At 42.4% G+C, this 22,624-nt stretch overlaps 1 protein-coding gene across 50 annotated transcripts in view; it reads left to right on the plus strand.

Annotated features, from left to right (window-relative positions):
• The window catches only part of SORBS1 (sorbin and SH3 domain containing 1), a 236,120-nt gene that overhangs the window by 53,039 nt on the left and 160,457 nt on the right, over nt 1-22,624 (plus strand). For 9 of the 50 annotated variants that reach the window (XM_079135999.1, XM_079136003.1, XM_079135993.1 and 6 more), the window contains exon 2: nt 11,851-11,939. The exons of the other annotated variants lie outside the window; for them this stretch is intronic. The gene's annotated coding sequence lies outside the window, so the exon portion shown is untranslated. The remainder of the gene's footprint in view (nt 1-11,850; nt 11,940-22,624) is intronic. 50 annotated transcript variants of the gene reach the window in all.

Below are 22,624 nucleotides of genomic sequence, written 5' to 3' on the forward strand. Positions count from 1 at the left end.
ACCTGGATTATTGCTAACTTCTCCAAGTTCTAGGAGCTCTCTGTTGTAGACCAAGACCTGGCACATACTTTTCTCCGTATATGACTTTATCCCAGTTAAGGTGGTGGTGGATGCAGCCAGGACTGTGTTATGGGGGTCTTTGGAAGCCAAGGTGGTGTGGTTTATTAATGGCCAGCAGAGATCTAACCTGGTTATGCAGAGCATCTTTCTGAGGCTGGGCCCAGCTGGTCTGAGTGGTGACATTAGTTTTCAGTGTTCACCCCCTGCCCCTTGTGCATGCCCCTGTGAGTGCTCATAGACTTCCTCCCCTTCTCTCTGCTGAAGAGAATTCTATTGTCTATTACTCAGCTTTCCCAGCTACTCAACCTTCTAAGGAGAATTTTATCTTGGTTGGTTCTGTTTCTAGCCTTGGTCATGTAGTCAGGGCACAGAGGCTCAAAATGAGAATGAGGGACTGGGGATGGTCAGTTTGTGTATGTGTGAGTGTGGAAGGAGGGACTGGACTTATATATCTGAAAAGATGTAATACTTATGGGAGAGAACAACAGATGGAGGCTAAAGGGAAAGGGGATGGAGGAAAGAGTTTATGAGCTAGGGGCGGGGGTGGGGAGAATGGAGAGTAGAGGAGAGTCCTTGGAGGAGCAGCTGCCATCTGTGGGGCATCAAGAAGTAGAGAAGGAGGAAGGGCTTTAAAGATGCTTTCCTGTGCATTAAGAATTTAGCTCCCTCCCATGGTGTTCACGAGAGATATAATAGCATTTCAGAATGACCTTTATTAAGTTTGGGCTGGATTGCTTGCTTATATGGCTGTTACACGGAGACTGGGCTATGTGAAGACCTGGTTATGTCCTGGTTCTGGCAGATGCTCTGTCTGGGAGGCAGAGGCTGATGGTGGGACAGTAGAATATAAGAAGCTGACACTGGAAGGCCGGTGATTTGGGGCAGTGCTCTGGGGGTGTGTGGCAGAGCTGATATGCTAGAATCAGTGTGTAGTTTATATTACTGCCTCCTGAAAAACCCAAGATCACTCTCCTACGTGAAAAATACAGAAATGAGCTGGGCGTGGTGGCACATGTCTATTATCCCAGCAGCTCAGGAAGCTGAGGCAGGAGGATTGTAAGTTCAAAACCAGCCTCAGCAAAAGTGAGGTGCTAAGCAACTCAATGAGACCCTGTCTCTAAATAAAATACAAAATAGGACTGGGGATGTAGCTCAGTGGTCAGGTGCCCCTGAGTTCAATCCCCTGTACCCTTCCAAAACAACAACAACAACAAAACAATAACAAAAAACCAGAAATTTCAGAATGCTCAGATTCAGTGCTTATTCACTTTATTTCCTATTTTCAAAAATAATTTGAGGCAGTTTGGATTTAGTAGGGGGAATTCATTCATTTGTTTTTCCCCTTACATAGAAAGGAAATTTGCTCTAAGAAGGAAGAGAAGCTTGAGTTTCTAGACCACATTTTTCTGACAAATGTTCTTGGGGAAGGACACTTTGATTTTTGTTCTCCAAGAAATTGCTCTTTTGTACTGGCTTGATGTGGAGGTGCTTTAGCACACAGAGTGTTTTTAAACCATGGGAAGGAGCAGTGATTGTTCAGCGTAGATAAAGAGAGTACTTTCTTCTGTCCACCTGCCTCCTGCGGTCCAACTGACCAGGACACACTGCCTGCCCAACATTCACGTTCCATGAGGTGATTTCCTTGAGAAGCTCAAGGTCCAAGCTGCTGGGATTTATATGTCTCCACCCAGAGCCCTTTCTTTTGGCTCCTGGAGAGCAGGATAGTGCTTCTGCAGAAGAGTGGCACCCAGAAAGTTCCATCAAGACTTGGTGCCACTTCTCAAGGTAAGGGTAGGAAGAAGATCTGCCCTGGGGCCTTTCATGTGTTGCTTGTGAGAGTGCCAAGCAGCCCAGCCTCTTTAGGCCAACTGCCAAGCTATTGGTTGCCTTGAAATTTTCTATATATTTTTTCTTCAGCACTGGGGATTGACCTAGAGCCTCATACATACTAGGGAAGTGCTGTGCCACTGAGCCACACCCCTGGCCCCCATATCCATATTGGCCATGTTAAGGGGACTTGTGTGAAGACAGGAAGCATTGGCTGCCTTCTGATGTTCGTCTTCCATAGTCTACCTAGGTTTAAAAGATCCCAGGAAGTCAGCCTTCTGCTGGGGAAAGGCCTGTGATCCATTCCTGGACTCTGCATGGGCCATATCTCCTTGTTCAGGCTGGCCTTTTTGCAATCTGGGGACACCTGAGGCAATCCTGATGTTGTTCACCACTCCTCAGTTATATTAGTGTTTCTCACAGTGACTCCCAGACCACAGCCATGAGATGCTGTGAAGTACTTGTGAATAAGGCAGGTGCAGGGACCCACACCAAAGGGACCGTCAGAATCTTGGGGTAGGGTGAGCATCCCCAGCTGATTTCTATTACCTTGTAGCTGGAAAATCACTGGGCCACTATGGGCACTGTACAGATCTGGGCATTGTTGTCAATAAATTTGACACCAAGAGGTCATGGGTTCAAATTTTGTGTCCTTAAGAAAGTCATAAAGGAAGAGTAGCAGCTTGCAAGTGTTGAGTACCACTTGTGAGAAGATGTATGGTAGGTATTTCTACCTATGTTTTTTTGTTTGCTCTCACTGGCAGCCCAGTGTGGTGGACATTATCGTGCCCATACAGAGGGGAGGAAACTGAACATCGAGAGATTGATGATTTGTGTAGCGTCACATAGTTGGTAGGTGGAGACCAGGTTGGCCAGTGTCCTCACCTTTTCCATAATGACTGTGATGCCCACACAAGAATGATGAATGTCTCTTGAGCCTGGCTGTGCAATAGAAATATGATACAGGCATGTGTAATTTAAGATCTTCTAGAAACCACATTACAAAGAAGAGAGAAACAGGCAAAACTAATTTTAACATGTTTTCATTAATCCAGTATATCAAAAATAGAATTATTTCAATATGTGAACCAATATAAAAACATCAATGATATATCTTACATTTCTTTTTTTCTTCCTTTTCTTTTTTTTTAGTGCCAAATCTTTGAAATCCAATGTGCCCATTACCCATTAGTACATCTCAATTACAATAGCCACATTTCAGGGACTTCATGGTCACATTACCTAGTGGCCATCCTACAGGAAATTACAGCTCTAGCGTCTCTCGACTAGAGAGGTGTGTCCTACCTGGCTGTCCACGTAGCAAGGGGCCACAGTTTTCCAGATCACTGATTAAAGCACCTCAGGATGGATCAGTGCCAGGCAGTCTGCATGGGTGTCACCTGAGGAGGAGGATACTAATATTCCTCTGGCTGGAGTCCTAGGTGATCTTTCTGTGCAGCCTGATTGGAAATGGCTCATTACTTGAGTTCTCTGTGCCCTGCTTGTAGGGATAGTTGCATTCCAAGTCTTTGGAGGCAGGGATGGTGGAGTGCTGGTGGAATGGTGAGAAAGAGGGGGGAATGCACTCCCGAAGGGTCCTTTCCCTCCCCTACTAAACAGAGCTGCCGTTTCAGTGGAGAAAAGGAATCCTGTTTATCTGGATGTGATCATGTGTAAGGGGTGGAGCTTGCCCTTTTGGTGGAGAGGGAAGGATCCTGTCTCAGGAAAGGTGAGCCGAAGGCACCAAAATATTTAGGGGAGAATGGGATACTGTGTACTTAAGCTGTGTTCTTTTCCAGTGGTTTGATTTTAAATTTTATTTGCTGACTTAGAATAAGAAATTTGGTTCCAAAGAGTTTTAGCCCAGGGGTCCAAATCTTAAATGCCTCAGAGGTCAGGCAGGTAGCATGGGAGGGAGGGTAAGAGATCACAAATGAAACCAAAAGGAATGTTCTTTTTCACAAAAATGTTGTGGGCTGCCTTTTTTTCTGGAAACCTAAGATACTCTTGGTCTTTCTTTTTCCTGTTGTTGATAGAGAAATATTTCCCTTCTCTAAGAAAAAAAACAGTGCATTCTACCATAACAAATGGCAACTGACATTAGGCCACAGTGTTTGGGAGATAAATCTAAGTGCCTTGGCCATCTAAAGGTAGTAGCTACCACCCATCTCAAGTGCTATCCTTGAGGCCCAGTGTTACCAGATTTTGCTTTTTTTTTTTTTTGGTATTGGGGTTTGAACCCAGGGAGCTTAATCACTGAGCCTCATCCCTAGCCCTTTTTTTATATATTTTTTTGAGACTGGGTCTCGCTAAGTTGTTCAGGTCTTCACTAAGTTGCTGAGACTGGCTTTGAACTTGAGATCCTCCTGCCTCAGCCTCCTGAGCTGCTGGGATTACAGATGTGAGCCACCATGCCTGGCAGATCTTGCTAATTTTAAGGAGAACCCACCTTTTAAAATTATATTTGTCTTGATAAATTTCAAAAAATTAGAAATAATTATAAACTCATGGGAAGTTGCAAAGTAAGGGTACAGAGGGGTCTTGAGTGTCCTTCACTCCGCTTCCCCCAGTGGGAACGTTTGACATAACTACACTGTGGCATCAAAACCAGGAAGTCGACGTTGCTACAGTCTCTAGTCCTTATTCACATTTCACTGGGTTTTATATGTCCTCATTTGTGTGTGCACATTCGTAGTCCTGTGAAGTTTTATCATGCACAGGATTATACACATTTGTGTAATCACTACCACAATCAAGAAATTCTTTGGTTTTCAAATCATTCATGCAAATACACTGAAAACTATTGAGTTCTAAAGAACATGCCCTAGGCCTGGTGTGGTCTGATTAGCCTCCAGCTTTCAAGCTCTACTCTAGTCTAGCTCTTTCTTTCATTCAGATAAAGTTCACATAACATGAAATTCACTGTTTTAACTCTTTTCAACTAGACAATTCAGCATTTTCTAGTATATTCACAAAGTTGTGCAATCATCACCACTATCCAATTCCAGAACATTTTCATCACCACAGAAAGAAGCCCCATATCCATTAGCATTCACTCTCCATCCCCTCCACCCGCCAGTCACTAATTTACTTTCTGTGTTCTATAGATTTGTCTCTTCTGGACATTTCATGTATATGCAGTCATAGAGTATATCCTGTTTTATGTCTGACTGGCCTTTTCTTCCTACAGACGAAACAGTTTGGGACCAGAGAAGGAGAGTGACATGCCTGTGATTCTACAGCTACAGACAGGCTAAGTCTACACTCAAACTAGAATTAATACTCTGTACCATAGCTGTGCCTCTCACCATTCAGGTCTTTAGTCCGAGGATGATTATGATTTAAAGCTGCCACTCCAGTTGCTCCTTATCAGTGGGCTTTAATAAACGCAGCTCAACAGAACATTTTCTGTTACTTGTGCTGATTGTTAAGGTTCTTTATGGAGCCCTTGTGGAAAATGGAAATTGTGAGGAGAAAACAAGGTATAGAATTCAATTGAGGTCAGTGTGCTAATTGAGCACCGACTTTGGCCAGCAGGGATGTGTTAGATTGGGTGTTGACTATCAAGGGATAGTCAATTAGGGGAAACAGATGAAAGATAAATTCATAGTGTTGGGATAAGTGTCATAATTATGGAGCAGAGCAGAAGGGCACCAGACCCAACCTGGTGCAGGGGCTTTAGGGATGAAAGGGATCTAACAGGTAGTGAGGCGGCAAAAGGAGGTTTTAGGCAGGAGAGGGCTGAGCAAAGGTGTAGACCTGTGTGGTCCACAGAGCCAAGCTGTGAGCTCCTTGGTAGCGACGGTTGGTCAACTGGCATATTAGAGATGTAGCTTGAGGGGTGAACTTGGGTTAGATCCCTGAGAGTCTTGAGGTCATAGAAGATCAGATACCCTTGTAAATGTCTAAAGTTTTCAAACTAAAGATACTTGAATGTATGTAAAATAGGAAAATTCCAACTTGGGAATTGAATATCTAGGGGTGAGCACTGGGGTGAGGTAGGGTATAGAGTGGTGGAGCTAAAGGTCTAAGTAGCAGTAAGATTGAGAGGAATTAAAGCAAGGGACACCAGGAGACCCATTCCAGAGACCATGCTGTGGGACATCTTTGGAGTGCTCTTGGTCTTGTTCCCACCTGCCTGCCTCCACCTACTTGTCCCCCACCCCACCCTACAACTCATTGGTATGTGCCAGGAACATTTTTTTTTTTTTTTTTTTTTTTGGTACTGGGGATTGAATCCAGGGGTGCTTACAGGTGAGCAACATCCCCGGCCCTTTTTTATAGTTTGTTTAGAGACAGGGTATCACTGAGTTGCTAAGTGCCTCGCCAAATTGCTGAGGCTGGCTTTGAACTTGTGATCCTCCTGCCTCAGCCTTCTGAGTCACTGGAATTATCGGCATGCACCACCATGCCTGGCTATGTGCCAGGAACTTTTTCTTTTGTAGTGTTGGGGTTACAGCAATGAACAAATCAGGCAAGACTCTCGTCCCCACCCCACTCCAGGGGAATTAGGATAAATAAGATAGTAATGGATTGTGTTAGGTTATCCTAGGAAGGTAACTCTTGCTGGTAAGCAGGTCAGGTAGTCAGTGCTGGGCTCAGTTGAGAGGTGCTATTTGATCTGACCTCTCAATGGTGAGACTGCTTCAGCCATGGCAAGAGTCAGGCAGAGTTTTTATTTTTTTATTGTTAGGCAGATGGAAAGAGGTGGCTTCTATAGGGTGTGCTCTGGCTCTGTCAAAATGTTCTCCGGGACCCCAAATCATATAGAACAAGGCCCTGTGAAACCTGGCCCTACACTGTCTTAGGATGGGGATGCTGTACTGAACCATCTGCTTGGGAAGGAAGAATGCATATCTTAGTGGAAGAGAAAGTATGAAGTCACTGTGAATCATCTAAAGTAGGCGTGCTTTATTATTTTTTTTTAAAGGGAAGCTAAAATCATTTTGCTATTTTTCAACTAATTTTGTTGTACTTTATGAGCTTTGTGTCACTCAGGGAACTTGGAAACCTTCATTCTCCCTCCTCCTCTATCTGTGGAGTAGGTGGGAGAGCTTTAAAAAGCTCCTAAAGACTCACTTTCCTTTGCCAGTGGTTGTGGTGGGAGGACAGCTGGGCACTGGGACCAGAGGCAAGAGGTGTGTGGGAAGAGGGAGCCCCCCGAGTAGGGAGCGCCACGGAGGCTTCACTGGGATTCAGATCCCGAGGATGTGGTCAGCGGTTTCAGCCCCAGTGGGATCTGCCCTGGGAATGGAACCTTCTTTTCAACATCATAAAGGGATTCATTTTGCTTATTAGGAAGTCATCTCAAATAACTAATGTGGTATGATTTAAAAAATGTGACAGATAATTACTCTGATTTGTTTCCTTCCCAGTTGGTCAACCTTAAGGCCAGTTGGGGATTTTTTCTCCTAGACTTTCTGGGTGTGTTGGTGGAGGAGTTAAAATTTGTGGAAGAAGGAGTGTCTGCTATGAGCTCAGGAAACAACTTGGGTCTTGAATTCAGAAGCAAAAGAGAGGGGGCCAAGTCTAGGCTGGGTGGCATGAAATTTGGGATATGTTTTGAAGGAAACTTAAGAGTTTCAAGATACAATTTTGAGATACAGTGATCTTCAAACAAAGACTCCTTACTTCCAAAACAACAACAACAAGAAAGGCAACAAGAAAGATGGATCCTGCTCGATCTATAGGTTGTTGGAAAAGTAATGTAAAAAAATAGAAGTTTCCTGTGCTGTGAAAGAGAGGTGCATGGTGCTCTGTGAACATTTAACATGGGAGCTCCTGTGGTCCAGAGCAGGTTGCATGATCATTACTGACGTTTGGTAGGAATGAGGCTGGCAAAGGTGACTTTCATGACAGCCAATATTGATCCACAACCTTGGGGTGGGATAGAGAAAAGGACGAAGGTGAGAGAGGTGAGGGTTCAAGGTCTTCGGCAGGGCTTGAAACAACACTTGTGATGTCTTTTGGAGCATTGGTCCAGGGAAATGTCTTGTTTAAGGCCAGGATAATGGAACAGCAGGAAAAATGAATGGATCCCTTAAAAAATATGGGCCATACAAGGGGGCAAATTACTGTCTTGAGCTTTCCCTAGATTTCCTTCCCTACCAAAACTCTTCTCAATTTGCATTATGGCTCAACTGGAGGCTCCTTGAAGGGGACATCTGAGTGTGTTTGCGTTCTGTTAAAGGATAGTATGGGTACCATGGGCCTTGCAGTAGGGAAGGCTGACCTTGACCAGCTTTGGGTTTCCCTGGGGCTGGCTGACTGAAGGTCGCCTAGTGGTAGCTGGTGATGTCAGGAAAGAGATCTTCTCGGCTGGTCCATTCAGAGAACCAGCTTGCTCCTATCTGTCATCTTTGTGGTACACGGCATTTACTTTGCCATTCTTGGCGTGGGATTGCTCAAGCTGTTACATGACCACAAAGTGGAAATCTGGAAAGAAGTGTTCAGCTGACCTGGAAGGTTTCCACACATTGCATTGATCTTCAGTGTCCTGCCCTTTGATGGCAGGAAGGATATGATCAGAGCGCTTGCACTTTAGAACTGTTCCTCAAAGGCGCTGTGATGACCAGACACCTCCAGGTCGTTTGATTTTGCCAGAGGAACCTGCACAGGTGTGTGAAGGCACAGGTCTCTTTCCTGGTGACTGAACAGCCCCTTTGTTTGGAAGCACTGAGGCTGAGTATAGGAGGGACTGCTTTGAACACAAAGACCCCCTCCATTTACCCAGTTGCCATTCTGCTTTTTATTTATTCAAAATAAAATGAAGCAATGGTTGTCATAATGCAATGCAGAGTGAGTAAACATACTAAGAAGATGCAGCTGCCCTAAGCCTGAATTGTTGGATCTCTCCTGGAGGATGGTTAATTAATTAACTCAAAGAGATTGTTCTGGAGTTTCTGAGGCTTCTGGGTGAAATATACTCTTTTCCAAGTGGGCATCAGAATCTCCTGTGGGAGACTTAACCCATGATGAGATCTCTAAACCAGAGTCTGTTTTAATGCCTTTGGAGTCTGATTTAATGCCTTAGGAGATTTTCTTTTTTTTAAGTTTTTCAGGTGTTTTTAATTTTTAGCCAGATTTGAAAACCTGTCCACCAGTTACAATCCAGGGAAGCTCTTCTCACTCTTCAGGTGGACTCTTCCTCCTTGTTTCTTTACACTGCCCTTAAACCCTGAACCCTGAACTGCAACCATGAAGGGGCTTTTACTCCTCTTTAAGCCCCTTTCCACGTTGTTTTTTCTAACTGCTTTCTCTTGACTCTGTCTCAGCTGGAATCAGGGCTGGTGGCTCATGTCTTTCTCACACATGAAGAAAACTCCACTTGGGGATTTTTCTGTGTGTGTGTGTTGCTGGGGTTTGAACTGAGGGCATTGTGCATGCCAAGCCAATGCTCTACCACTGAGCTACATCCCCAGCTCCACTTGGGATTTTGATGGGCAGATATTCTGAGACATTTTTTCAGGAACATTCATTTTGAGACTTGAACACATAGTACAATAGCTTTTGGCCGTGAAAATTCAGATCCTGGCATGGAAATAGGCAGGACAGTATGACTGGTACAAGGAAAAAAATAATCTGTGTTCTGTCTTCTTAGAGATCTCATGAAAGGTTCAGTGTTTCTACCACCATGTTGCTTGGACCCTACAAACTCTGGGACAACATTGGTTGTCCCAAGTGAATTGTAAGTGGGCCTTGCCAGGGAGCAGGACTGAATTGGTTGAATTCTTGATAAGAATACACAAGACACGATCTGAGAGTGTGCACCAGGGCTGTGCATCAAGTCCCAGCAGATTTTGGGTGATGCGGCACAAGGCAGGATGTTTAAGACCCACAGGGTAATAAGAGATCTGGACAAGATCAAGTTGTAGGGGCTGCTCATACCTCCTTGCTTTTGCCTCTATTGTCTCATGGCCTGGGATCCCCACCTTTCCTTCTACCATCTCCTCCATACCTGGTCCACTCCTATCCAGTCTCGAGGATATCCTCAAGCATCCTACATGCTAGGAAGCATCTCTTCATATCTGCTGCATTAGGGACCCCTGCTCTGTGTTCCCATGATACATGTGCATGCCCAGATCCTCATATTCTCTGATTGTTTTATAATTTGTTTGGAGTGTCTGGATGTGTCTTTAATTCAGACAGAGCAATGTAAGGGTCTTGCTCACTGGCAAATTCCCATTAACCCACATGCTGTCTGGTGGATATAGGGTTCAGTAAATACTTGTTGAGTGAATGAATTAGTGAATTCTTTGAGGGAGTGATATAATTAACTCCTACCATCTTAAAGTTGAATGAGTTGCTCACTTATTACAGGTATTATTAACTTATACATAAGCTTATTTACAATCTTACATTTAAGGTACATATTAAGGGAGATTTTTCTAGCATAGTGTTCTAGATAGTTTGAGACATTAAGCACTTTTGAAGGAATAGATGCATGGCATTTGTGGGCTTTTCCCCCGACTTTGTATTTTTGGAGGGTGGGTACCAGGGATTGAACTCAGAGGCACTCGACCACTGAGCCACATCCCTGGCCCTATTTTGTATTTTATTTAGAGACAGGGTCTCACTGAGTTGCTAAGCACCTCACTTTTGCTAAGGCTGGCTTTGAACTCATGATCCTCCTGCTGCAGCCTCCCTACTTTGATTTTAAAGCAGAGAAATTATTGGAAAGTGTCACATTAGGAAATAAACTCTTAGGGAACCTGCTATAATTTACTCTTATATTCTTTGGTGGCATGTAAAGTAATGGCAAAACATTTTAGTAAAAAGTATCTGAATTTAGTAGAAACGTATTAGTAGAAGCTTCAATCATTTCCTTGACTTTAATACTTTTCTTACAGCTAAGTATTAATTTTGAGACACATATGTATGTGCATGTATTTGTTTATTATATTTGTTTATATTATATTTAAACATATTTTATTACAATATATAAATATATTTAAATATAATATAAACAAATATAATACATAATTTTTAACTTTTTTATAATTTTTTATTTTGTAGCCTAAGACTACTATGCAGTGGGTGGTGAGAGAGTCCTGGGTCGGCGGTCACGATTCCTAGGTTCTAGAAAGAGCTCTGCTTCTAGCTGTGCGATGGGCAAGTTAGTTCCTTGTCACACTTAGCTTGTGTGAAATTGGAGTGTTGTATTTCTTCAGAAGTTGTGCATGTCTATAGGAGTGAGTCTACTAACTTGAGTTGCTATTGTGCTGTGCTTCCCTCAGCACAAAAGAGAGCTTGGCTCTCTTTTCTTTAGTTTTTCCATTTTTGTTAGAATCATGAATACATAAAAATATTTCAGTATTCACAAAACAATAATGCAAAATCAATTATAAATGACAGTGATAGTTCTTCTGTATATGTTGAGGAAACAGTAAGGAGTGGTGGGACTGTGGCGTCCTGGAGCAGACACGCGTGCCTATGAAGGGCAGCTGCTCTTTAGCATCAGCTGATCATTGACAGACATGAATGTGGGTCATGTTGATACATTATCATCATCTTCTTCTTCATCTTCCTCTTGCTTTTCCTCCTTCTCCTCATCTTCCATCACCTCCTTATTCTCCTCCTCCTTTGCTGGAAATCTGGGGGGATTTTATGTGGCATCTCTGGTTTTTTACTTTGGGCTCATATTTTCTGAACATACCTTGCAGATGAAATACAACACCTCTGTAGGCTAGATCCACTCGTTTTTGATGCTTGTTGAAGATGATCTCTAAAGCTCCTTTTTGCCATATATCCTATCATTCTGGGGATCATTTCTGTGGACCAACTGAAGATTCTTCTTCTACTGTGGAAAGTCAGGGTGGGGAGGGATTTGGACTGGAAGAGGAGGAGGGGGATTTTGAACCTAAATGGGGTGCTTGGCAATTGGTGCTTAGATGGGTCCCCTTGGGGTGAGGCCACAGTGTCCTTGTGATTCATATCAGGTATTTTGTATGTTTGTCATTACAGGAGTTGGCATCCATTGGAAGAGTTTGTGAAACCCACTCTCTGCCCAGAGCTCTAGGACCAATGCATCTTTCCACCACCTTAAGCCACTGGTGAGTGTGTGTGTGTGTGTGTGTGTGTGTGTGTGTGTGTGTGTGTGTGTGTTTTCCTTCTGCTGCAGTGAAGGGAAATATTTTTAGTCATCTATAGTATGTGATTTGCATTAGAGAAGAAAGGACACTGGTCCGGATTTTACCATTTTTACTAAGGGATCTTAGGTGAATTGTTTGCCTCTCAGGGTCCCAATCAGAAAACTGTATCCTGTTTTCTGATTGCCCTGTTTACATCGCAGGGTTGTTTGCTTTGAAGACTAAAAGAGATAATGAATATGAAAATGCTTCAAGGGGATGAAGTACTGGGCAAGTATAAGGCCATACTATTTCACTCTGAGATATAGAGGACGATTCTTTTTTCCTCCCACACTTTATTAATTTTATTAACATACTTTTTCAAGCTGGAGCCCCAGATGTAAGAAGAAATACTTGTCAAACCCAGACCATTTTAGCCGACTCCCAGCCAGGGGCTTCTTCCCTTTGCTTTTGTAATGTTCATAGACATCCTCATCCACTACTCCTGCAAGAGAGGGGAAAGTAGGGCCCTTCTGAGTTAACCAGTACATTAAAATGTGAACATTATTCATATATATATGAATTACCAAGATATGGTAATGTGGATTTTAAATACCTACTTTCTTAGACCTCCAGAGTGGTTCAAGAGATTCACATTTTCTTTTTCTTGTTTTGTTTCTACCACTACAGCTGCTGTTTTTTTGATAGATGAATTAACTATATTTCACAATGACCTTCATTTTTATTTGCAATCAGATCATTTCACAGTTAATAAATATCCTTTGGAAGAAACTTAATTACTCATCACATCTGGTAAATGTCTTGCCTCCATGGTAGTTGAAAGAGACAAAAATATATCCTTAGCATTGTGTTCAGTGATGAGGTGAGGATTCTTGGAGGGGTGATAGCTGGTTGATGCTGAAGGTCCTGTGAGCTGGGAGGCAAGGTGACCCCTGCATCTTGACTCCAGCCCCTTATTGGAAAGGGGAGCTGGCCTGTCTAATGTTGACTTTTAAATCAGCTTCTGTTATGTGGATTAGGTGCTCTTGTGATCCAGTGAGACAAATCCCAGTGGCATGGTCACCTGGGGAGCTTGCAGGATCCTGGGGTTGGAGCAGAAAGGAAGGGCAGTTAGGACAGGCAGGCCCAGAGCTAGGCCCAACTCAACCACAGAGGCTGACTGTCCAGACTGCTCTGTCTAGGGGTACAAGGTGGACATTCTGGGTCTCACCCCAGACCCCATCTGGGAGGCAGGAAGAACTCTGTAATTGGAGTCCCAGAGAAGCAGATGGCTGCAGGTGGCAGGACCTCTCGTCCATTCAGCAGACATGTGTCAGTGTCTACTCTGTGTCAAGACCCTGCTCTGGGGGCTGGGGATTTGTTTGTCACACGAGGAACAGTGTGTCCATGCTTCCCTGGAGCTTAGGTTTGAGCGAGGCTGACAAACAAGGACGTGAGCTCCGTGAGGCCTGAGATATTTGCTCTTCTCATTCATTGCTATATCTTCAGCTCTTTTAAAAACACCTTGCACCTGATGGGTGCTCACTAGGTATTGGTTTATGAGTGAAGTAAACAAATAGCTAAATGAAAAATGTATTTTCAGGTAGTAATAAGTATTAAGAAGTATTAAGAAAAACAACAAGGTGAGGGACTGGAGGGATTCTTTTTGAAAGAATAAGTCCAAAAAGACTTGTGTGTGTGTGGTGTGTGTGAATGTGTGTGTGTGTGTGTGTGTGCGCGCGCACACACTCACCAGAGGCATGAAAAAGAGAGAAAGGTGCGATGGACTGAGAGATCTTGTGCGGATACCAGCATGGAATAAAGGAATCTGGGGAGGAGAGTTCAGGCAGAGGAAACAGCAAGAGAAAAGAAAGCGCTTTGACCTAGGATGTGTTTGTCATGTAGAGGAACAGGAAGGCAGGCAGTTTGGCTGTATTCAGGCTAGACGTGGTTATAGGAAGGGAGAGAGATATGAAATGACTTGTAGATGGGACCCAGATTGCACAGGCCATGATAAGGAGTGAGGATTTTACCCAGGGAGTGATTGGATTCCACTGGAGAAGTTTAAGTACAGTAGACTATGTGGTCTTCTGTGCTTCAAAATCATTCCTCTGGATTCTGAGTAGAGAATAGAATTTGAGGCCAAGAGCAGAATCAGTGTAACCTGTAGGAGGCCCTTGCAGTGGTCCAGGGGATAAGGCTGTGGCCTAGATTGGGGTTTTGATCACCAAAATGGTCAGGCTCAGGATACATCTTGAAGATAAGAGCCTCCTCAGTGGGGAATGAGCAAAAAGAAGAGTCAAGGATGGGCACAGCATTTGACTGGATAGATGATACTGCCATTTACTGAGATGGGGAACAAAGAGGGACTCAGAGTTCTGTTTGAGCCTGTTTATTTATTTGTTTGTTTGTTTGTACTGGGGATTGAACCAGTAGCACTGAGCACATCCCCAACCCTTTTTATTTTTTAGTTTGAGACAAAGTCTTTCTAAGTTGTCTAGGGATTCACTAAATTACTGAGGATGGCCTTGAATTCATAATCCTCCTGCCTCAGCCTCCCAAGTCACTGGGATTACAGGCATGCACCATATTAATTTTGAGAAGTCCATTCTGTGTTCTTGTAGAGTTGGCTGGGACTGGAAATTGTTCCTTTGAGAATTATTAGCATATAGATGGTGATTAAAACTATGAGATTTGATGAGATCATTTAGTGAGAGGAAGGAGATGTATAGTTCTTCACAAAGAAGGAAGGCAAAGGGTGGATTTTCAGATAAAGTCCCTCTAAAGAAATAAGCGAAGTCACACACTAATTAATGTATATGATATGATTCCATTTTATGCAAATATGAATTATATAAAAGAGATAATGTGATATAAAAGCAATAATAAAACCTTACCTTATATAAAAATTAGAAATACTGTGATTCCTCCAAATCAAGAAAACTAGGTTTCCAACTGTATGGTTCTAAATCTGGTCAGCTGACTGAATTATAAACTGCATTTGTGCAGTTGGCACATGGCTGTGCCTCTGACTGGCAAGCAGAAAGACTAGCATCCTTTGCCAATAACCTGTAAACTGCATTGTTCTTCATGTGGGCTGGAACTTTAACAAGCTGATTTGATGACTAAGTATAATTCATTGTTCAGAGATTTCAGGTTTTTTTTTTAATCCTATAATCATATCATCCAAAAGTTCTTTAAATGAAGGTTCACTCAAATGAAAAATGTGTGCACCAAAGGTCAGATGTGATAAACTTCTGTGAAGGCCAGACAGGCATCATGCTTTGCAGGGCCACAATAGAAGATCTTTAAAACATCTTCAAAATATCAAGGATAAAAGCTGTAGGATAAAAAGTGACAGGCATGTGCCATGATGGATGTGGGAGATGTATGACTTCAGGTACCCCCATGCTCCCCAACCACCTCTGTCTGACAGAGAGAGAAGCAGTTCTAAGTTAGACATGTTTTCCTCAATTTCTGAGCTTCTGGCATTAAATTCAGCTGCTCCTTGTTGGTTTTGCTCATTTCTAGCAAGTCGTCTCACTCTGCTTCCTCCCTGTTCTCATTGGGCACCTCAGTTTTCCCTCTTCCAAGCTTCCTAATGAGTTTCTTTAGCCTTGCTCTCCAGCCCTCCCCTAGACATTTCTGCCCCTTCCTTCCATCACCAGCTCTGATTCCTGCCTACCTCCTCCCTCTGACTGCCTTTGTGGGCCTTTCAGTTTTGCTCCCCATCCTGAGGGTGTCCTCAGATTTCCTTGTTTGGGAGCATTTGACTCCACCCACCCCACCTGGTTGGTCTACTCAGGCCTTTTGTGGAAATGAAGACTAAAGAATGGGAAGCCAGTGCAACTGTTAAGGGCAGGGTGATTGGTAGCATTGATGGGCTGTTTTAAATCCCTTGCACAATGGGCAGCCCCTAACTTGCTTTTACATGTGTTTTAAGACCCCTGGATTTCAGTGAAAATACTCTCCATACTTCTGGAGCACCTAATTTCAGGAACAGGAGCATCATTTTGTGGTGTTCTGTGTCCATAACCAGTGGTTTATGGCACATGAAGCTTTCAGTGTTGATTGGCATCATCCCTGATTTTCATTTGTCTTATTTTCTCACAGTGTAGAACCTAAATTAAATTTTTTTTTTTTTTTTTTTTTTTTTTTTTTTGGTGCTGGGGATTGTACCCAGGGCCTTGTGCATGCTAGGCAAGCACTCTACAAACTGAGCTATATCCCCAGCCCCTCTAAATTAAATTTTAAAAAATGAAACTTACTAGGGGAAAGATTTCTGCTCTCTGCTTTTCTCATTAAGTAATTTCAGGAATAAAAGAATGGGATCTTCCTGTGCTTTTAAATGGGGCATTTAAAAAATGGTGGTATCCTCTGTAAGTTAAAATAAACAAACAAACAAAACAAAGACCAGGGCTGTGGTACAGCGCTTCAGGAGGTACCCAAGATGAGCAACCAGTGGGGAGGGCAGTGGTGTGGGAAGGAGACTGACCTTTCACTATATGCTTCTCTGGACTTTTAAAATTTTTGCTTTGCTCACATATCATCTTATAAAAAGGATAAAAATAATATCCCTTTTACTTTTTTTTTTTTTTTTTTTTTTGATACCAGGGTTTGAACTTAGAGGTGCTTACACTGAGCCACACCCCCAGCCCTTTTTAAAATTTTTATTTAGAGACAGGGTCTCAACCAGTTGCTTAGTGCCTTGCCATTGCTGAGGCTGGCTTTGAACTTGTGGTGCTCCTGCTTCAGTCTCCCAAGCCTCTGGCATTACAGGTGTGCACCACCGCATGACTGGCTCTCTTTTACTCTTAATTGACAATCTAGAAACATTTTAAGTTCCTTTATCCCTTGGTTTTTGTTGCTCTTGTTTGATGTGTCTTTTGATTAAGACCACTGCCTGATCATAGTTGTCTTTATTGGGTCTGCAGTTTCACGTTCTTTAGCATTTTAGGGCTAGGGTTCTTAAATTTGAATTTCAAAATTTTGTATGTAAGAGAATATGTCCATCAGACCAAATTCTTTCTTTCCTCATTCCTCATATTTCTAAAAGGATTTAAGACTGTTTCTGGTCAAAATTTTCTTTAGCTGCTTTAGGCAAATAAGGATTTTAGATGAGGTTTAGTTGTCATGAGCTGACCTACAAATGAAGCCATTTCCACCGAGCATCTTACTGTGGTCCTTTATATTGTGAAATAGAACATGAGATTTGGAATCCACTGTGGTTGATAGTTTCTGACCCCAGTGTTCAGGCAAAGTCAAAAGCAACCCAAACTCATTTTCCTAGTCTTAAAGAGTCTCAGTTACCATAAGAAAATACTCAGAATGGAATTAGCATAACTTGTCACTGTAGGAAAGGGAAAGTTCAGTGTTTAGAACTCATGGTGCTGAGCATCACCCTGCTTTTGGGAGTGGGCGCTCTTTGGGGGCAGCCTCTGCAGCAGTTGTTGTCTCGAAGTGTCTTTCTGAACTGCCCTCTTATGTTCTATGACCAGAAGTCTATAAGACCACTTTCTGGTCAACACTGTCGTGAACTACAAAGAGGTGAAATCCATCTTGTGCCATAGTGACATTCTTAGGTGATAGTATTTCTACAAGATTTACACATTTGATTTTACACTGTTTTAGCAAGCAGGAAATTGTGTCACATTTGCTGGTCATGTGTAAAAACAAGATATTTTCTCCTTTTATCTAGTGGCTATTGTGAATAAATAGAGTGCAATTTTTTTTTTGTCCCGGCCCCCTACCCACCCCCGTTTGGGGAAGTAAACATTATATGGTGCTTGGAGTTGTCACTGAAACAAGGAGATTGACGTCATCTCCAATGATTGCTGCACGTCATAGGACAAAATCATCCTGATTGTTCCATGGAACCATCTTGCAGTCTCCTTATCAACGAGATGACTCATCTTTGAGTATTTTCCCCACTCAAAGAGAATGTCTCTGGTCTGCTGATTACAGCATGATTAAATAAAAACTGGTTTCTTCAGAGGCATGCCTGGAAAGAAAAAAAGGCCCATTATTTGTGCTTGTTGACTTAGCATACTTGGACCTTCATGATTATAATCAGCCAGGTTTAGTTCTTAGATTTGGGGGGAGAGGTCAGGAACTCTTGAAGGTGTATGTGCACATACACCATTTGCATATGTAACCTTTTGCATTTTTAGGAGATGATTCTCCCCTACTCAGCTATCATGCTTAGTCACACATACCATTCTAAATGTAGCTGCTTCTGGAGAGCTCTGTGTGGCAGGCACCCACTGAAAGATGACTTTTCTGATTACACAGAGAAAGATTAGAGCCTATAACTATGCTTACAGAAGTCTGACTTCCATGCAATTTGTAGCCCCAGAATTGTCCCAATATGGACTCAGAAACTTATATAAGTTGGTGATTGCTTTAACTTAGAAAGGAATCAGAGGCACCTTTACCATTTTTATTTTTTAAGAGCTGATTTCATTTTTTTTCTCAGGTTCCTTTATTCGCTCCTTAAGAATGGTTCTTTCTCTGGTTGAGAAAAGCTGGTTTTGTGTGTGTGTGTGTGTGTGTGTGTGTGTGTGTGTGTGTGTGTGTTTAGAAGTATACAGAGAGACCAATTTTTATTTATCAACAGAGGTCATGTCTCTAGATATCTTGATGTTGTATTTGTTCCCTGAGTTTGTCATATATACAGAATATTGGCTTCCATGCCAGTTGCAAACTAACTTCTCACAGATACTAGTATTTTATAAGTTTTTGAAGTAGGGACCAGAATTGTAAAAGTCAGAAAATTTCACATAATTTGATTTCTAGGTATTCTTGAAAAACTAGACTCTTTGGCATTATTTGGGCCATATTCCAGTATGGGATATTGGGCAGCAGAGGACCAGCATGCATGTCCCAGTTTGCTATAGTCCCTGTACCCACTTGCTGCCTATTTGGACTTCTCAGGCTTTTGGTTTTATAACTCCTGACTTACTGTTTCAGTTTAAAATCTAATCTTGAAAAATGAAGGGATTTTGAGATGCAACCAAACATTTTGATGTCCTTCTTTTTAAATGGGGCAACTAAATTTAAAATATTAAGGAGCAAAATAGTTGGGGTAGTTGGGTGAAACAAATGTTTCTTTCCTTCAAGAGATTTGTGCATTTCTAACCAAGGGAAAGAAAAGAAAGCCATAGTTTCTTTTTGTGTGTGTTTGTTTGTTTTTAGTATTCTTTATAATTATCAAGTCATATTAGTTTTTAAATTTTTTGTTAGTGGTTGATGAACCTTTATTTTATTCATTTATTTATACGTGGTGCTAAGAATCGAACCCAGTGCCTCACTCATGCTAGGCAAGCACTCCACCACTGAGCCACAACCCCAGCCCATCAAGTCATATTAGTTTTGAAACATATAATATACTTTATATAATGTGATTTACTCATAAAATTACCATGTTGGAAACATTTGTACAAATTTGCTAACTCTATTTGCTCTTAAATATTTCCAGTTTTTTCCTTTCAAATGAAACTGAACTATTGAACTTGAAAAAGTTGAACATTGCTTGTCCCTCCTCCTTTTTATAATAAGTAGGCAAAAATATAAAACCGGAGAACAGAAATCACCAACTTTTTAAAATATATTTTTATTTTAATTGACACATAGTAATTGCATATACTTGTATGATACAGTGTGATCTTTCAATAGATGTATACACTAATCTAATGATTATTATTATAACAATCTAATAATAATCAGATCCTGATAGTTGGCATATTTTTCACTTCAGACACTTATCATTTTTTGGGGGAATATTCAAGTCTTCTCTACCAGGTATCTTGAAGTAATCAGCTAGTTGTCATCAACCATAGTTGTATAGTTATCCCACTGTCTCTTGACCAGTAGAGATTACTTCTATCCAGCTGTACCTGGTACCTATTACTGCCACCAACGTTTTAATGAAACAGGGTTGTTTGTTTTTTGGAAGCCCTGTATCTTCCAAAGTGTCCAGTAGATTATAGAAAAGGAACTTAATAAGGAAAAATCAACAACTCAAACTGAAACTCGAATACTCATGTAAACTTAACCAATCATTCCCATTTTAGAGTTGTCATGAGAAGCAGTTTCTATTTCTTCTGATACTGCCCTTTCCCTCCCAGAATCGTTCTTATAAATCTCCGAAAACTAAATACTAGCCAGGATAGAGATAGCATGTCAGCCTTTTCATTTTTAGCTTCTTGGTTTTGGGGTGAGAACTCAACAGACTCTTGGTGTCCTGGATAGGGTATGAGGAGACTGGAATTCTCACTTTGGCCACCTGCCAAGCCCTGACTTCCACCTACCCTAGAACAACCAATGCTTCCTGGGTTTTTGTTGTTTCTGTTATTAAATAAGACTTTTCACAGTATAGAATTCCATTGGCAATTCACATGTAGCCCCCACTCAGTGCTGGGAATGAGTTATGGGAAACCTGGTGCTCTGGCAACTTCTTTGGGATAGAGAAGCAGAGTCATTATGAACGTCATCGTTTATTCCTCATGCTACCTTAGTAAACAGAGAAGAACTGAATATAGTGGGTTCTGTGCCACCAGCTCATGGCATAATGCTAGACTAACCATACTGGGAAAAAATTCTGTAGTAAATGGTGCAAAGGTGAACCAGGCAGAAGTGCTTGTGTCTTCCCGGCACTCTGTATAGACCTCTGCAGGTCCATATGCTGACCTACGTTCACTGGGGCTTATGAGACTTCAGCCACCCTAATACTTGGATTTTTGCAATTCTGGGTGATACTTTTTCTTTATTACTTCATGGCAGGTTCAAAGCCAGTTGCATACGATCTCTTGGCCATGGTAAGTCAAAATCATTAGTCAAGACAAAAAATAAATGGCAGAGAGGCTAACATAACATGATATAGAACATGCTGAACAAAGGTTGGGGATACCCAGGGAGTTTTCCAGTGACCCTGTGTCAACAGTCATGGGCTCAGAGCTGGGTGAATGAGCTTAGAATGTGGGTGAATGTATTTATGTACATACATACAGTATAGTATTTCACATGCAGTGTAGTCAATCTGTTTTATATATATTTTATACCAAGAATATTGTGTTTGTTTTAGGAAATCATCTCCCAAACAAATACACCAAAATGACTCAGTACTGCTTGGTTGGCATTAATGGGTTGTGTGTGTAGGAGCAAAGGAGGGGCCAAAGATCAGGCTTGCAAATGCCTTGCTATTGTGTTTTAGAAGGGATCTGCATGCAGAATTCTAGGCTGCATTCCTGGTTCAGACGGTTGATGATACCGTGTTTTTACATCCATCTACATTGCCTCTTCCACATCTAATTCGTTGGTTCATTTACTTATTGATTCAGCAAATAATTATGGAGTAGCTAATAATATTTGCATAATGCCTTTTAGCATGTGGAATATATCCAAATATCTTATCCTACCCATGAATGTTGATCTTGGAGCCCAGTCATATATGTGGGCAACAGCCTGCATCGGTTCATGGCTATAATTTCTGTTTCTTGGTAAAGCCTTTCCTTTTATTTTCTTTTTTACTTGTGAACAGATACTCATGGCTTTGGGCCATTTAGGAAGGAACTTGGGACAGGTGGGCAGGAGGGTTGCTATGGGAGTTGTGCTAGACAGTCATTCTCAAGAACGGAGCGGGTGGGAATCATCTACTGAATAGGAGAATGGGGTGGGTGGGATGTGGCTGTGGCTTTGAGGAAGATGGAAACTATTTGGAACAGCTGACATGGGTTGGGCACCAGGCTGAACAAGAGCTAAAGGCAAGGTCTTCTGGGTGCCTGAGAGGAAGCCTCCAGGTCAGCAGGTGCAGCCTGGCTATGCAGGGCAACAGGTGGAGACAGATGAGACAGAAGGAGAGGGCTGGGGACAGGAGTTGGATGTTTGCTGGGTGTTGACATAAGTGGCTTTGGTATAGGAATCGTTTCTGACCCTGAGAGTGTGGCCATGTAGGGAATTGTTGAGGTGACCAGCAGAAGTGAGGGGTTTTTGACTGCTGGGCAGTGACTCGGCATGGCTCATAGGCCCTTTATCTCCTGATACATCACCCATCATGCATGCCCTGTTGGGCCATTTCTTAGTGTTTTCATACATGCTATTTCTTTCTCCCTTCCTTTGACCTAATGGCCTCCTCCTTCAAATGCTGGCCCAGACATCACTCCTGGGAAGCTGTTTCCGATTGGTCTCTGCTCTTGAACGCTTCACTGTGTCCATACACATCTCCTGTGCTGCAGAGGCTTGTTTATGGGTCTCTGGCACCTGTGGTTGGAAGGTTCCTTGAGCTCAAGGCTGTCCCTGGTACCTGGCAGAGCACCTGGCACACAGACGATGAGCCCATGCTTGCTCAATGGATGTATAACTGCTCTGCTGCAGTATTGCTAGCATAGCAGAATGCTAGGATCCAAAGAGAATTACAAGATCAGCTAGTCTAACTCATTCTTTTGTAGTTCACAGAGTGCTGTGTCTAATCTGATGTCACACAGCTTATTCCAGGCAGAGCAAGGACTCAAATTCACCTCCTCTGACTCTTCATGCCATGTTCATATTCTGTCCACTACACCACAGTGGTCCCCAAGTGTCTTCTAAGTGTGTGAGATGTCAGCCCTCTGCCTCAGCTTAGTGCCCAGTGACAGCCTGATGCCACTGTTCTTAGTGTTATAATTTTTCTCACG

This window comes from Sciurus vulgaris (genome assembly GCF_902686455.1).
Source record: "Sciurus vulgaris genome assembly, chromosome: 4".
NCBI classification, from domain to species: domain Eukaryota; kingdom Metazoa; phylum Chordata; class Mammalia; order Rodentia; family Sciuridae; genus Sciurus; species Sciurus vulgaris.